At 48.2% G+C, this 17,434-nt stretch overlaps 5 non-coding genes across 5 annotated transcripts; all 5 read right to left on the bottom strand.

Moving 5' to 3' along the window:
* Positions 1 to 97: 97 nt before the first annotated feature.
* trnaa-cgc (transfer RNA alanine (anticodon CGC)) lies at positions 98 to 170 on the bottom strand. The gene has a single exon. It is a non-coding gene; the product is annotated as a tRNA-Ala (tRNA).
* A 12,099-nt stretch (positions 171 to 12,269) lies between these two features.
* Positions 12,270 to 12,358, bottom strand: trnay-gua (transfer RNA tyrosine (anticodon GUA)). The gene is given in 2 exon segments: positions 12,270 to 12,305; positions 12,322 to 12,358. It is a non-coding gene; the product is annotated as a tRNA-Tyr (tRNA).
* Positions 12,359 to 13,696: 1,338 nt separating this feature from the next.
* Positions 13,697 to 13,785, bottom strand: trnay-gua (transfer RNA tyrosine (anticodon GUA)). Its single transcript is given in 2 exon segments — positions 13,697 to 13,732; positions 13,749 to 13,785. It is a non-coding gene; the product is annotated as a tRNA-Tyr (tRNA).
* A 1,338-nt stretch (positions 13,786 to 15,123) lies between these two features.
* trnay-gua (transfer RNA tyrosine (anticodon GUA)) lies at positions 15,124 to 15,212 on the bottom strand. The gene is given in 2 exon segments: positions 15,124 to 15,159; positions 15,176 to 15,212. It is a non-coding gene; the product is annotated as a tRNA-Tyr (tRNA).
* A 1,338-nt stretch (positions 15,213 to 16,550) lies between these two features.
* Positions 16,551 to 16,639, bottom strand: trnay-gua (transfer RNA tyrosine (anticodon GUA)). The gene is given in 2 exon segments: positions 16,551 to 16,586; positions 16,603 to 16,639. It is a non-coding gene; the product is annotated as a tRNA-Tyr (tRNA).
* Positions 16,640 to 17,434: the final 795 nt, after the last annotated feature.

Below are 17,434 nucleotides of genomic sequence, written 5' to 3'. Positions count from 1 at the left end.
GTGCGGACGGCAGCGTGCGGACCAAGCCTGGGGACGTGTGAACTTTGCGGCAGGAATGCTGGGCACGAAAATTTGGCCCAAAGGTTAAAAATCAAAGTGGAGAATGTGGGCATCGATCCCACTGCCTCTCACATGCGAAGCGAGCGCTCTACCACTTGAGCTAATTCCCCCACGCCCATGGCTGCGCCTGCTTTCTTGCTGCCCAACATCTCCTCGCACCCTGGCTCCCAGATGCTCACGAAAGTGCAGAGAAATTCTTCATCGGATCGGCCTGCTGCTTCAACGCAGTCATTTTGCCATTCAATCGAAAGGAGCCAGCGGCCGCGCTCGTGCCGTCAGCGCGAGGGGAAATGGCATTCGACGCGTAATCGTCAGCCAAGCGGCTGCATTTGCACCTTCAAAGCGAGGCGAGCCCAGAGGAAAACAGCAGTCAGTCAGCACGAGTGTGAGGAGGCAGGCGAGAAGCCTGTCTCAGCGTTAGCAATCTTCCTTTGCTTGCAGCTGAGGGCTCAGCTTTCGCTGGTGTCGCTGCTCAATGCCACTGCCGCTGGCCCGCGCGTGCAACTGCACAAACATCGCAGCCGTCTGGAGGCTCTTTTCCCACAGGCAAAGACGGCTCCTCTGCCTTCGTAGCGGCGCGTTCACTGATAAACTAGTCGTCCCGTTAGGGGTGCCGCTGTCACTGAAACTTTTGCTTACTTTTCGACGGGCGCGCAAACGTTCTTGAAGTCATTCAAGCCGTGACCTAAGGACGACTTTGGTGTATTTACTCCTCGTGCCTTCTGCCGGACCGACTGAGCGCTCGATGCCAATCCTTGAAATACGCACGCACGCACGCACGCAGCGGATTTTCACCCTGCCCCGTTCAGCCCTTGACTGCTTCATCTACAGCTTCATGGTGTTATCGGACAACAAATTTTATGAAATTTGGCGCACAAAATTTTAGCAGACTAACGTTACACTCAGAGCCTCTCCACTAAAAGTTGCGAAGTAACAGACACTGATCAGAAGGCAAGAGCATGCTTTTAGAATGCAAATGAGAGCTAGCACATAACGGAAGCTGGACAGGATGGCACGTGCAGGAACTAAATCTTCACCCCATCAAAATCAGCACTTTTAAAACAGTCAAACAACTCATGGAGACACCTAAAATTAGCATAGTTAAGGAAACATTCCTGGTCCCTCAAAACCTCTTTTGATATCAATGACACCTATGGTTCGTACCCCGGAGATTCTAGACTATTAAATAACCAATCAGACAAAACAAATAACACACACCTAAAACAATTTCCTCAACACTTGGATACATGGAGACAGGATGGCTAAGGTCGAATACTGTAAATAAAGTATTAGCATTTGAATCGCATCCTGCCCTGAAGTTCAGGTATAACTATAGACTACTGCGAGGGACGGGCAGAGCGCTTTTGGGACAGTCCGATTGTATGTCCTGACTGTGCTTCTCCGTCGACGTAAAAGAAAATAAAGCTGTGCCGTGATTGAACTTCACCCTGAGTCCGTAGCGGTCCTTTCGCCCACTCGCGCTAACAGATGGGGCTCGCCCGGGATCGCAACTGTCGCTGCACCGCCGTCTCCTGGCACTGAGTGAGTATCTTTACTCATTTCATCGGACCCGCGGAATATTAGTGTCCCAGTGTCAGAGCAGTGTTTCATGGCTGCTGCGATCTGAACTTGTGCGTCCGTTCAGTAGCTGTACAGCGGTAACGTGGGTTTAAGTTTCTTTTTGGGCGGGCGGCTGGGATCGCGAACTGTGATTCATTTTTACATTCCGCTGACCCCCGACCACAGACTGACTGCCCACTAGGGGACCCGACAGAACAGGTGTTACAGAGTAGGGGTATTACTCTGGGATTTAAGGTTCAGGAACAGCACCCTGGGATTTAAGGTTAAGGAGGACATCCAAGGATTCGGGCCACTGGGATCAGACTCTCGGAGTTCGGTGCAAGTCCGGGCACTGCAAGTTGGTGAGGACCTCTGCAGGTGCGAGAGATCTGGCCACTGGGGGCAAAATCCGCGAGGAATTTGCTACATGTCCGGGCGCTTCTAAGTCTGGAGCCTCTGAGTGCCTCGACCACTACAAGCAGGAGACCTCTGGTCGCGTGAGAAAACGACTACACATCGGGGGACTCCGACCCACGGCCGACTACACGCCAGTCCGCACCCAGGTCCGGGTGACTCCCTGGGAGATAGGGAAACGGCTGCCCTCTGAGAGTCCATTTAGCGATAGGAGTTTGGGTAGGAGCTGGTGGCCCCAGTCACTGTAGTCGGTAGTCTCTCCGTACGCTGCGGCCCCTGCAGAGAGGCTGTACAGAGCTCATCTGCCTCTGAGAGCGGCAATCTCCCCGCTACATGCAGGTCGGGCTCTGCAGGTTGCCACTGAAGGTACAAACGTACTAACAGTGGGAACACGAGACCATAACCTAATCAGAGATACACACACAAGTATGAAAGCATTAGAGCCAGGGTTGGTACACTACTGACCCTCGTAAAGGAAACCAACATAGATAGCAATAGTACCACCTTTGAATGGGAACCAGAAGGGTCCCTCGCCCACTATCTAACAGACAAAATAAGAATCTAGTTAAAAACCTGATGAAGGTGATGTGGAATGCATGTTGAAAGCTTTCATATGTGTCTGTGTGTGTTTGGTAAAGAGGTTGTATCAATGTTTTTCTTTGTTGTTTTGTTAATGTTTTAATGTTCTTCCCCTAATTGTGATTTTACAACAGTGGGGTTTGACACAAAGCTTAAATAAAATTTGGAAATTGGATTGGATTAAATTGAAATCGATTCTTGGAATTTCTTAGCCTTTTGAGTATAATCAATGGCCATGATTGTACTTAAAAGGTATAGAATTTAAATAATATCCATATATGTGGGATTCAGGGATACTGGGTCCCCAAGGCAAAACAAGACTGCGGCCTCGTAAGAATCCCTCCCCTACACATACACGGGCCAGTCCACACTCCCCACAAACAATACCCCATAAAGCCCAATGCACTACAAGCCACTGAGGAAATTGCTCAGGCTTTGGTTGCCCAGGGTATCTTAAGACCCAGTGTCCAACACCAGCTCCCCGATGTGGCCAGTTCGTAAGCCAGTCAGTACTTCGATAAAAAGCAATACGCAGCTCCGAAGCTGAACCTTCAACCCAGTATTCTCCAACACTCCGTCTGAGCCTGAATTAAGAGGGCAGGCACCCCACGTGACGGCCAGTCTTAAGTGACTGAAGGACTAATACAGACTTGACCGGTAAATTGGGCCATAAACCCGGTGTCAGTTACACAAGGTGGACAAACTGGTAGTTAGAACTGGAACAGTCGAGGAAATTTGGGTAAAATCTGTGAGAGGGAACTTAGCGAACACCGGACCCCTACTCTGATCCCTTACGTATTCGCAAGTAACGAATCCTAAAAGGAAATAATTATGGCCTGTCATGCCGAATGGGAGGAAGTTTTCCGTTTATATTTGAATCATAAGTGGCCCAAATGGGTACGGTGGGGTGATGACCCGAAACCGGACCTGGGATCCGAGGGAGAGAATTGTTGGATTCGTGCCCAAAGGGAAGTGGGTAAAAGGGCTCACAAGCTTAGGAAAGTGGTTGCAACTGCCAGTTGTCTGGAACAGCTCCTTGGTAGAGAAACAGAGATAAAGAAAATGTTTGTTGAAACTGAGTAAAGTTATTGTGATTAGTAGTTTAGAAGAGTTACAGGGTGAGAAGTCAGAGAAACTGAAGATAAAGAGAAATTATGAGGCAATTAGTTGAGAAGTTAAGAGAAGAAAATAAGTAATTTTGTGGGAAAGTAGATAAGCAGGAACAAAACAATGAGGTAAGTATATTGTCTATGAGTCAGTTTAAAGTTTATCAAGTTAGTGAAAAGAATCCAAGTTCTGATTACTCCAAGTTCCAGCAGGAGATTAATCAATTAAAATCTCAGTTGTCAATGCAGATAGGGATGTTGTGTGTGGTTGGGACAGTTGAGTCTGGGGGAGATAGTGCTTATGGATTGGGCTGTGGCAGTGACTGGGGATCCCCCCACTTCTTTTTCCAGAGGCACCTGATCCCACAGTAAGTTTAGAATTTTCCCCTGGTTTGATGAATCCTGTGACTATTATTTGCAAGGAAAGCATGGAACTACCAGGAGATGCTGTTGATTGGGAGGGAATAAAGAACCTTAGCACTGCATATAATCACACCCCATTGATCCTTTGTTTTTAAAAGGAGGAAGTTCGCAGGGTGTGTTACAGAACTTTGAGAAAACAGTCTCTCAACATATTAGGAAAATATTACCAATTAGTTGGCAAGATGGAAGATTGATTAGAGAAAATCTAAAGTTGAGCTGATCATTTGGATAGTTTTGTACTTCATTGTATTTGTGGGGTCTGGCTGCTTGTCGAATGTAGGTGATTGTTGTTGCATTGAGGTAAGAGCAGAGTTGTTAAAGGTCTGTTTGTTTTTGAGTACACAATGCTTTACACTTTGATTTAACTTCAAAGGGGTGACCCACGATTACACAATGGCCTGGAAAAGGCACGGGTTTGTTACCACAGCGGGGGTCGCTTAAAGCACGAAAATATAATCCGAGACCTGGTAGCTGCAGCCAGGCTGCCCTCAGAATCAGCCGTAATTAAGATAAAAGCCCACCAGAGAGTAAAGACAGAACAGAAGGGGAACCAACTAGCAGACGCTGCGGCCAAGGCTGCAGCTGGGGAAGCCCTCCTGCACATAGTCGCTATCACAACAGCACCCTTGGAGGAAGTGGATATTTATAAGCTGCAGGGTAATGCAAGCCCAGATGAGGTGACATAGTGGGAGCAGGCAGGGGCGTCCAGGGACAATGATGGAGTATGGCGCAGAGGGCACCCACCCCCCGTATACCTCTGCCAATCATTGATACAGAAAACCACAGCTCTGGGCAGAACCCCGATATATTCCCAACCCCAGGTACAGGGAATCAGATAGAACCAACCCCAGATATGCACCCCCACAAGTACAGTGTTACACCTGCAGGCAACCCAACCATTTTGCCCGGAATTGTAGGGTACCACCCGACTACCCTACACGACTATCTCAGCAATTCCCTGACAGTGGAGCCCAACCCATGCCCCTCGAAGGGCTGGCCCAACAAGCAGCTACAACCCCCACCCACTACCCCCAGAACCAGCACATGAACCCACGGTTCCCGCCCCAATTCATAGAGTTCAGGAATAAAACCATGACCCAGGAAGCGCTGACGAAAAGGATGGGGCACCCTGCAAATCTTACCACCTATGGCGCCCCTGGTACTGGAACTCCCAGAACCGTTTGACCCGGCGCTCACTACCAGAGATGGTACCTGGCGGTCAAAGCCCGCCCACGTAGGTTCCCTTCACTAAGGAAGAACCAGGACATCACAGTCTAGTTTGTAAATAGCTTTATCTGTCCACTCCACGCATCACCCAATTGAATAAACTTGTCGAACCGTTACTTGTGTTTGTCCTTTGTCCATCTTGCAAATAAGGGCATTGGGGTAAAATATTGGAGTAAGCAAACTGATCCAAAGTATCAGATTTTTAAAATTACAACAGTGCCACCGCCCCCGTGCCCTGTGCCCCCCACCACCACCACCCCCCCACCCCCCGCAAGGATAAAATGAAAAGATGTGTACAACAGCTAGACCACCAACTCAGAGAGCTACACCACACAGCCAGAGACCAACAGGCTATAAGAGACCAGGTTAAGAAACATGACATCTGCCATACCTGTGTTGACACCAAATGTGCCTGTGTTGACACCAAAGGGAAAGGCCGCTGGAAGCACTGGCCACAGTTAAAGACATACCACCCCGGGGATTGGCAGACAGGACAGACCAACTGTAAAGACAAGAATAGTCTGTTGACATAAACAGGCCACGTATCGACCCATAACTAACCACCTCTATCCACACAGCGGAGATTGAATTAACAACCTTCATCTCTAGGACGGAGGAGAACCACACATCAGCCATGGCTCTACTATGTGTATATATGTATATAATGTAGAGGCATGCCTAAGTAGATTAGTTTGTAGAGATTAGTTAATATTAAGATTCTAATATCTGGTGGCCACCAGGCTTTGTGTACCCTTCCTACCCCTCTCCAGGATAATGTTAACCACTTTGAGGATGGCCCTATCCGTGATCTTCTTGTCAAGGTTCACCATCCAGGGATACACCACCTAACAACAATCCCACAGAATAATATTCAATACGTCCGAGGCGTTGTGCGTGCCGGCAGCACCATACCCCGAGAACAACAGAATGTATTCCAATGCATGGCTACAAGTCCACCCAGGTCTCGATGTGACCTGCTTCACCTGCACATTGGATAAGACCCAAACATGTATCCAACGGCCAGACTTGCTGAGCGACTCTGGCTGCACCTTTGGAACGATCTGCGCCCCTCCCGCAGACCCATGAACCCAGCCACAAAGAGACATTTTGAAACTGGATTGGATTGACAGCACCCAGCTAGCACAACTCGCAGATCAGAAGGGGGTGCTGGATAACTGAACCTTGAAAGGAATGACACGGGTATACCCAGTGATCCCCGAATGCGAGGTTAGTGAGAGTACAGGAGTAGGGATGGTCCTATTGATTCCGATAGTTACACCAGACTCGGGACCATTCCCTATCTTCCAGATCGAAAACATCAGTGTTGTTAGAGGCAATACCTCCCTCTGCTACCATATAACCAAAGTCACAGCCATCTCAAGGCATGGTGTGATGTTCAGTGCCTCCCTCTCGGGATGCAAACAAAGAGGAGAGGTAACCATCTGCCCTCACCCACTGAGACAAGGAGAGGCAGTTTAATAGAACGCAGGGCTGTACCCTAGAAATTACACCCACCAATCCACACTTTGCCCGGGCAGGATATGGAGGACGAGGCAGGTATTGTGTAGCCACAACAAGAACATCCTTCATATACAACGGGCTGACATGCCCGATCCACAGCCCAAACTTCTGCTTCACCCCTCACCAACCGGTCACTATTGGCCAGGTCCACATCACCAACATCCGAAGTAGACAGACCCTGACACTTAATGCCATGGACCCATTGAGAGATGACCTCAAATATTACCGAGAGCCCGAACACGCTCCCATCCCACACTTAGCAGAAGTACTGAGAGAGCTCCGTCTCAAAGTGGGACACTCTGTTCGATTATACCACCAGCTACAATCACATATCAAAACCCTGGAGCGTGACACAAAGTCAGCCTTACAGAGCCAGACATGGGTTCAGAGGATGTGGGACTGGGGTCTAAGTGTAGACATTCACCCCTGGATCCGGATAATCTCGCACATACTGGTTGCCATCCAACTCGTACTGGCAATATCCTGGGGGGTAATAATGTGCTATACATACCGCCAGCACAAGAAAACCAAAACTAGGAGGGAACTAATCAGAACGATTGGCAATATGGGACAATTAACAAATCGGGAAGACTTCTCCCGTATACACCTAATTTGACAAACCCGGGGCTCCCCTAAACTGTACGACTGCAGCGTGCAAATGCAGGGAGAACCGGACATAAAATTTGTGAAGAAAATCGGCCTGAGAGAGGCAGAACAAGCCCGCTCCTGACCGACAGGGGGGAACTGTTATTGTATAACAAATTTTGTGAAATTGGGCTCACAAAATGATAGCAGACTAACGTTACACTCAGAGCCTCTCCACTAAAAATCACAAAGTAACAGACACTGATCAGAAGGCAAGAGCATGCTTTTAGAATGCAAATAAGAGCTAGCACATAACGGGAGCTGGACAGGATGGCACCTACAGGAACTAAATCTTCACCCCATCAAAATCAGCACTTTTGAAACAGTCAAACAACCCATGGAGACACCTAAAATTAGCATAGTTAAGGAAACATTCCTGGTCCCTCAAAATCTCTTTTGAGATCAATGACACACCTATGGTTCGAACCCCGGAGATTCTAGACTATTAAATAACCAATCAGATAAAACAATTAACACACACCTAAAACAATTTCCTCAACACTTGGAAACATGGAGACAGGACAGCTAAGGTTGAATACCGTAAATAAAGTATTAGCATTTGAATCACATACTGCCCCGAAGTTCAGGTATAACTATAGCCTGCTGCGAGAGACGGGCAGAGCGCTTTCAGGACAGTCCGATTGTATGTCCTGACTGTGCTTCTCCGTCGACGTAAAAGAAAATAAAGCTGTGCCGTGATTGAACTTCACCCTGAGTCCATAGTGGTCGCTTCGCCCACTCGTGCTAACGCAGAGGGACTTGGACCAACTAGAAAAATGGGCTGAAAAATGGCAGATGGAGTTTAATGCAGACAAGTGTGAGGTATTGCACTTTGGAAGGATAAACCAAGGTAGAATATATATGGTAAATGGTAGGACACTAAGAGTGCAGTAGAACAGAGGGATCTGGGAATATAGATGCATAATTCCCTAAAAGTGGCATCACAGGTAGAGAGGGTTGTAAAGAGTGCTTTTGGAACATTGGCCTTTATAAATCAAAGCATTGAGTGTAAGTGTTGGAATCTGACGGTGAGGTTGTATAAGACATTGGTGAGGCCGAATTTAGAGTCTTGTATGCAGTTTTGGTCACTAATTATAGGAAGAATATTAATAAGGTTGAAAGGGTGCAGAGAAGGTTTACAAGGATGTTGCCGGGACTTGAGAAACTGAGTTAAAGAGAAAGGTTGAATGGGTTAGGACTTTATTCCCTGGAGCGTAGAAGAATGAGGGGAGATTTGATAGAGGTGTACAAAATTATGATGGGTATAGATAGAGTGAATGCAAGCAGGCTTTTTCCACTGAGGCGGGGGGTAAAAAAAGCTAGAGGGCATGGGTTAAGGGTGAAAGGAGAAAAGTTTAAAGGGAATATTGGGGAGGGGGGTTCTTCAGACAGAGAGTGGTGAGAGTGTGGAATGAGCTGCCAGATGAAGTGGTAAATGCAGGGTCACTTTTAACATTTAAGAAAAACTTGGATAGGATGAGAGGGGCGTGGAGGGATATGGTCCAGGTGCAGGTCAGTGGGACTAGGCAGAAAAATGGCTCGGCACAGCCAAGAAGGGCCAAGGGCCTGTTTCTGTGCTGTAGTGTTCTGTGGTTCTATGGTTCATACCACACAGAGCTGTGAGGGCACAGTCATTGACTGTTGCTCAATTCTATAATCTGCATTTGTAGAGACTGGGAGCTGTGAAATTCCGGGTCCTCACAATTTATTGAAACTAAAAGAGCTGTTTAACACAATTCTGTGACTTGATCTGGTTACTGAAAGAGAAGAAAAGTTGTAATCAATTAAACGGTTCAACATCAAAGCCCACAACAAGACATTTTGTGAGTACATTTATTAATGTTCAGTTTTTGCTATTTAATCTCTGGAGAAGGGACAGTTCACATTGCAATGGCAACACAACCAGATTGGTCAGTTTGGAAAAGGTGCAAAATTGTGATGTGGAGATTGCAAAAGTTAGAGGAGCCAAGTAGGAGTCGAACCCACAATCTTCTGATCCATAACCAGACATATTACCCATTGCACCACTGGCCCAGATGGTCAAGCACACTGACAAGCTCCCATTTCAGAGAGATGTGCTCCAAAAAAGGGTCACAAGTGGAAATGGGAATTCACATGTGGAACAATCAACAAACAAAATCACCTTCACTGCTTTCCATCAATGCTTCATCTTAAATGTGCTGAATATCACTGGACTCCAATCCACATCTGTCGTCAGCTGGCTGCTTCAATAACAGCTCGATGGTGCATGTGTTCATTTGAAGGAAGTGTGTGATCAACGACAATTCACTCAACTCAGCATTCTTAACTTCACAAAAAGATTACAGTGAATGTGCTGTCGCCAAAACACGGGGACCCTCTTTTCCTGTCTGAACACTGCCTGCAAATGTCTGTTTCAGTTCTGCAGTTGCATGGGTTGACCAGCAGGGAGTGCCTTCGAGCTGCAATGCATCCAAACACACCACCGACACAATGAAATGCTTCCAGCAGTAATGCAGCACATTCGCTGCTCCCTCACTTTCCAGGCAGCTGCTAGTTTGCTGTCACCTCTCTACTCTTCCCCACGTCTGACTTAGTCGAAGTCTCTTTCACTGTTATTGTATCCGTGCGTCCAGCCAGTGGCTGGATGCTGCTGCTTTGACATGGCGGTGGGGAGAAAGCATTTCACATGAGGAGTCAGTGCATGAATTAGCAGAGGCTTTTCTCTGCTGGGTAAGGAGCAACAAGCATTTACCCAGCTGTGAAACATCGAGTGTAAGGTCCTGCAAGGGACTGGACAGCTCACTCACATTACAGAGTGCTTGCCGTATGTTTGGCAGGCAATATGATCAACATGCACAAATTCTCCACGTGCTGAGGACAATTGTTCACAGACAGTCAGGGTGTCACGTGTCATTGTACACAAACAAAGGTAAATAATTCCAAATGTTTTCTGAGGCGGAAGTTCAAAAATAATTGGAAAATTAAATAATAGGATGTGATTAAGACGTAAGGAATCGATATTTGGTCAATGTGGGTAAATGCTGAGAGCATGTTTCTCTCTTGGGAGAGTTTAGGACCAAAGGCCACATTCTCAGAATAATGAAGATGAATTTGTTCTGCCAGAGTGTTGTGTTTCTTTGGAACTCGATACCAAAAATAGCTGTGGGGACAGATTGATGATGGATTACTGAATTCTATAGGTTGGGTTGGAAGTCATGGAGCTGTGAAATTCCAGTTTCCTCGCTGTACCGTCACAGTAAACCAGCTGATCATGAGAACTCCATGAATTGATCTGGTCACTTCAAGAGAAACGAAGTTGAGATCAAGTAAAAGGCTGAACACCAAAGCCCACAACACTCACTAAGAGGGTACATTTGAAGGCGAGACAACTCTCTTGGAGAACTGTTCAAAAAAGAGTTAAAAAATTCAAGGTGGGAATTAACATGCAACAATCAGCGAACAAATCTGCCTTGCCTATTTTCCTTCAGTGCATCATCATCAATTCTGGTTCTCTTCTGAATGCGAGTCATACAAAATCAGAGGCAGAATACGTTCCTGTGAGCCATGAAATCAGGGTGTCAAGTTAAATGCAGTCCACCACAGAGCTGCCATGCAACTTCATGCAGTTGTTGAATTCTGACTTGGCGCACATAGAAACCAAAACTCTTCGCTCACTGTGTCAGTAAGCGCATGCAGCAGATGCACATGGAGGTCAGTGGGCTGCGTGCCAGTGGAAAACTTCCACTTCAACCTCACAGACAAGGACAAGATTCGCAGAGTTAAATTCTTGACTCCCCTCAGGATTGCACCTTTGATCTTTGGGAAAATAAAGACACCTTCATTGATGCCGCGATCCAAAAACTCTCATCTGGCTCTAACTCAGACATGCGGGTAAGATTGATTGGCCATGCTGAATTACCCCTGAATGCCAGTGGGACGGGCTATGTCAGGTGCATGACATCATGCAAACAGGGTCTGGGTGGGAGTGCTGATGGTGCAGATTGGATGGGCCGAATGGCCTCCTCCTGCACTGTAGGATCCTATCATCTACGATCTGTGGAGTCCTTGTGGAACAGCGCAAGTTCAAATTTCGGAGGTGTGTAGACTGAATTTTGCTGGAACTATGGAGAGATTCGGGAACGCGGGCATCAATGCAACTGCCTCTCACGCGTGAAGCCTGCACCCGCAAGTTGAACTGAACCCTGTGAAGTTGCACAATGTAGTCCGACTTGATTGCCGTCGTAGTCTCAGCAGCTGTATGGAAGTAAATGTACGGACAGGAGTGAGATCCTGCTGCAGACATGCGCTGCTTAAACAAAGCCGATGCTTTTCTGTCGAGAGCATGTACCATCGGCAGCGGGTGAGAACGATGAGGACGCAATTCATCAGAGATGGTCAAAGAAGCAGAGAAGAAACTGAGCTCATGAATTAAATTGAGACAAGCTGAAAGTGGTGGCAAGCATGAGTATAATGGGGCAGTGGCGCGCTGTGTGCGACTGACAGAATACTGCTGGTACTTTGAATGGATTGCGGCTGCTTGGAAGCATTGCTGCTGCAATGCATTTCCTACTGGCCAGGAAGTGCAAAGGCAGAAGTAAAAGAGCCAGCTAGCGGCTCCTCTCAAAGTGGAAAAGGAATGCTGCTGCAGATGGAGAGGAAGCTGCGAGACGAATGCAAGTGACGAGCTGCAACGACTGGCACAATGTCTCATGCTGCTCCATGCAGAGTTCTGGTAAAAGTCAACGGCGGGCTTCCTTCGAGCCGGAATTGAACCAGCGACCTAAGGACGTCGGTTATGAATCATCTACAGTCCTCCGCTCTACCAGCTGAGCTATCGAAGGGAAGCACACCATGACTCTCTCTTTACTCGTTGACTGCCATGCGCCTATAGCTCTTTGCCGATTCATCCACCTCAGATTGTTCCAGCTGAGTGAGACTGTCAGCCATGAACTCTTTCTCCACAGCCGTGGCCTGTGCTCTGCTCAATTCAATGTCTCATGCTGCAAACCTCAACTTATTGCATTCATCCTAACTGCCCTGCAACTTCTTGCAGTTGTTGAATTCTGACTTGGCGCACGTTGAAACCTAAAGGCTTCGCTCACTGTGTCAGTAAGCGCATGCAGCAGATGCACATGGAGGTCAGTGGGCTGCGTGCCAGTGGAAAACTTCCACTTCAACCTCACAGACAAGGACAAGATTCGCAGAGTTAAATTCTTGACTCCCCTCAGGATTGCACCTTTGATCTTTGGGAAAATAAAGACACCTTCATTGATGCCGCGATCCAAAAACTCTCATCTGGCTCTAACACAGACATGCGGGTAAGATTGATTGGCCATGCTGAATTACCCCTGAATGCCAGTGGGACGGGCTATGTCAGGTGCATGACATCATGCAAACAGGGTCTGGGTGGGAGTGCTGATGGTGCCGATTGGATGGTCCGAAAGGCCTCCTCCTGCACTGTAGGATCCTATCATCTACGATCTGTGGAGTCCTTGTGGAACAGCGCAAGTTCAAATTTCGGAGGTGTGTAGACTGAATTTTGCTGGAACCATGGAGAGATTCGGGAACGCGGGCATCAATGCAACTGCCTCTCACGCGTGAAGCCTGCACCCGCAAGTTGAACTGAACCCTGTGAAGTTGCACAATCTAGTCCGACTTGATTGCCGTCGTAGTCTCAGCAGCTGTATGGAAGTAAATGTACGGACAGGAGTGAGATCCTGCTGCAGACATGCGCTGCTTAAACAGAGCCGATGCTTTTCTGTCGAGAGCATGTACCATCGGCAGCAGGTGAGAACGATGAGGACGCAATTCATCAGAGATGGTCAAAGAAGCAGAGAAGAAACTGAGCTCATGAATTAAATTGAGACAAGCTGAAAGTGGTGGCAAGCATGAGTATAATGGGGCAGTGGCGCGCTGTGTGCGACTGACAGAATACTGCTGGTACTTTGAATGGATTGCGGCTGCTTGGAAGCATTGCTGCTGCAATGCATTTCCTACTGGCCAGGAAGTGCAAAGGCAGAAGTAAAAGAGCCAGCTAGCGGCTCCTCTCAAAGTGGAAAAGGAATGCTGCTGCAGATGGAGAGGAAGCTGCGAGACGAATGCAAGTGACGAGCTGCAACGACTGGCACAATGTCTCATGCTGCTCCATGCAGAGTTCTGGTAAAAGTCAACGGCGGGCTTCCTTCGAGCCGGAATTGAACCAGCAACCTAAGGATGTCGGGTATGAATCATCTACAGTCCTCCGCTCTACCAGCTGAGCTATCGAAGGGAAGCACACCATGACTCACTCTTTACTCGTTGACTGCCATGCGCCTATAGCTCTTTGCCGATTCATCCACCTCAGATTGTTCCAGCTGAGTGAGACTGTCAGCCATGAACTCTTTCTCCACAGCCGTGGCCTGTGCTCTGCTCAATTCAATGTCTCATGCTGCAAACCTCAACTTATTGCATTCATCCTAACTGCCCTGCAACTTCTTGCAGTTGTTGAATTCTGACTTGGCGCACGTTGAAACCTAAAGGCTTCGCTCACTGTGTCAGTAAGCGCATGCAGCAGATGCACATGGAGGTCAGTGGGCTGCGTGCCAGTGGAAAACTTCCACTTCAACCTCACAGACAAGGACAAGATTCGCAGAGTTAAATTCTTGACTCCCCTCAGGATTGCACCTTTGATCTTTGGGAAAATAAAGACACCTTCATTGATGCCGCGATCCAAAAACTCTCATCTGGCTCTAACACAGACATGCGGGTAAGATTGATTGGCCATGCTGAATTACCCCTGAATGCCAGTGGGACGGGCTATGTCAGGTGCATGACATCATGCAAACAGGGTCTGGGTGGGAGTGCTGCTGGTGCAGATTGGATGGGCCGAATGGCCTCCTCCTGCACTGTAGGATCCTATCATCTACGATCTGTGGAGTCCTTGTGGAACAGCGCAAGTTCAAATTTCGGAGGTGTGTAGACTGAATTTTGCTGGAACCATGGAGAGATTCGGGAACGCGGGCATCAATGCAACTGCCTCTCACGCGTGAAGCCTGCACCCGCAAGTTGAACTGAACCCTGTGAAGTTGCACAATGTAGTCCGACTTGATTGCCGTCGTAGTCTCAGCAGCTGTATGGAAGTAAATGTACGGACAGGAGTGAGATCCTGCTGCAGACATGCGCTGCTTAAACAAAGCCGATGCTTTTCTGTCGAGAGCATGTACCATCGGCAGCGGGTGAGAACGATGAGGACGCAATTCATCAGAGATGGTCAAAGAAGCAGAGAAGAAACTGAGCTCATGAATTAAATTGAGACAAGCTGAAAGTGGTGGCAAGCATGAGTATAATGGGGCAGTGGCGCGCTGTGTGCGACTGACAGAATACTGCTGGTACTTTGAATGGATTGCGGCTGCTTGGAAGCATTGCTGCTGCAATGCATTTCCTACTGGCCAGGAAGTGCAAAGGCAGAAGTAAAAGAGCCAGCTAGCGGCTCCTCTCAAAGTGGAAAAGGAATGCTGCTGCAGATGGAGAGGAAGCTGCGAGACGAATGCAAGTGACGAGCTGCAACGACTGGCACAATGTCTCATGCTGCTCCATGCAGAGTTCTGGTAAAAGTCAACGGCGGGCTTCCTTCGAGCCGGAATTGAACCAGCGACCTAAGGATGTCGGGTATGAATCATCTACAGTCCTCCGCTCTACCAGCTGAGCTATCGAAGGGAAGCACACCATGACTCTCTCTTTACTCGTTGACTGCCATGCGCCTATAGCTCTTTGCCGATTCATCCACCTCAGATTGTTCCAGCTGAGTGAGACTGTCAGCCATGAACTCTTTCTCCACAGCCGTGGCCTGTGCTCTGCTCAATTCAATGTCTCATGCTGCAAACCTCAACTTATTGCATTCATCCTAACTGCCCTGCAACTTCTTGCAGTTGTTGAATTCTGACTTGGCGCACGTTGAAACCTAAAGGCTTCGCTCACTGTGTCAGTAAGCGCATGCAGCAGATGCACATGGAGGTCAGTGGGCTGCGTGCCAGTGGAAAACTTCCACTTCAACCTCACAGACAAGGACAAGATTCGCAGAGTTAAATTCTTGACTCCCCTCAGGATTGCACCTTTGATCTTTGGGAAAATAAAGACACCTTCATTGATGCCGCGATCCAAAAACTCTCATCTGGCTCTAACTCAGACATGCGGGTAAGATTGATTGGCCATGCTGAATTACCCCTGAATGCCAGTGGGACGGGCTATGTCAGGTGCATGACATCATGCAAACAGGGTCTGGGTGGGAGTGCTGATGGTGCCGATTGGATGGGCCGAAAGGCCTCCTCCTGCACTGTAGGATCCTATCATCTACGATCTGTGGAGTCCTTGTGGAACAGCGCAAGTTCAAATTTCGGAGGTGTGTAGACTGAATTTTGCTGGAACCATGGAGAGATTCGGGAACGCGGGCATCAATGCAACTGCCTCTCACGTGTGAAGCCTGCACCCGCAAGTTGAACTGAACCCTGTGAAGTTGCATAATCTAGTCCGACTTGATTGCCGTCGAAGTCTCAGCAGCTGTATGGAAGTAAATGTACGGACAGGAGTGAGATCCTGCTGCAGACATGCGCTGCTTAAACAAAGCCGATGCTTTTCTGTCGAGAGCATGTACCATCGGCAGCAGGTGAGAACGATGAGGACGCAATTCATCAGAGATGGTCAAAGAAGCAGAGAAGAAACTGAGCTCATGAATTAAATTGAGACAAGCTGAAAGTGGTGGCAAGCATGAGTATAATGGGGCAGTGGCGCGCTGTGTGCGACTGACAGAATACTGCTGGTACTTTGAATGGATTGCGGCTGCTTGGAAGCATTGCTGCTGCAATGCATTTCCTACTGGCCAGGAAGTGCAAAGGCAGAAGTAAAAGAGCCAGCTAGCGGCTCCTCTCAAAGTGGAAAAGGAATGCTGCTGCAGATGGAGAGGAAGCTGCGAGACGAATGCAAGTGACGAGCTGCAACGACTGGCACAATGTCTCATGCTGCTCCATGCAGAGTTCTGGTAAAAGTCAACGGCGGGCTTCCTTCGAGCCGGAATTGAACCAGCGACCTAAGGATGTCGGGTATGAATCATCTACAGTCCTCCGCTCTACCAGCTGAGCTATCGAAGGGAAGCACACCATGACTCTCTCTTTACTCGTTGACTGCCATGCGCCTATAGCTCTTTGCCGATTCATCCACCTCAGATTGTTCCAGCTGAGTGAGACTGTCAGCCATGAACTCTTTCTCCACAGCCGTGGCCTGTGCTCTGCTCAATTCAATGTCTCATGCTGCAAACCTCAACTTATTGCATTCATCCTAACTGCCCTGCAACTTCTTGCAGTTGTTGAATTCTGACTTGGCGCACGTTGAAACCTAAAGGCTTCGCTCACTGTGTCAGTAAGCGCATGCAGCAGATGCACATGGAGGTCAGTGGGCTGCGTGCCAGTGGAAAACTTCCACTTCAACCTCACAGACAAGGACAAGATTCGCAGAGTTAAATTCTTGACTCCCCTCAGGATTGCACCTTTGATCTTTGGGAAAATAAAGACACCTTCATTGATGCCGCGATCCAAAAACTCTCATCTGGCTCTAACTCAGACATGCGGGTAAGATTGATTGGCCATGCTGAATTACCCCTGAATGCCAGTGGGACGGGCTATGTCAGGTGCATGACATCATGCAAACAGGGTCTGGGTGGGAGTGCTGCTGGTGCAGATTGGATGGGCCGAATGGCCTCCTCCTGCACTGTAGGATCCTATCATCTACGATCTGTGGAGTCCTTGTGGAACAGCGCAAGTTCAAATTTCGGAGGTGTGTAGACTGAATTTTGCTGGAACCATGGAGAGATTCGGGAACGCGGGCATCAATGCAACTGCCTCTCACGCGTGAAGCCTGCACCCGCAAGTTGAACTGAACCCTGTGAA

Source organism: Carcharhinus amblyrhynchos, chromosome 8 (genome assembly GCF_965287045.1).
Source record: "Carcharhinus amblyrhynchos chromosome 8, sCarAmb.v2.hapA, whole genome shotgun sequence".
Lineage (NCBI taxonomy): Eukaryota > Metazoa > Chordata > Chondrichthyes > Carcharhiniformes > Carcharhinidae > Carcharhinus > Carcharhinus amblyrhynchos.
The sequence above is the reverse complement of the archived record's forward strand: the minus strand, read 5'-3'. Positions and strand labels throughout refer to the sequence as shown.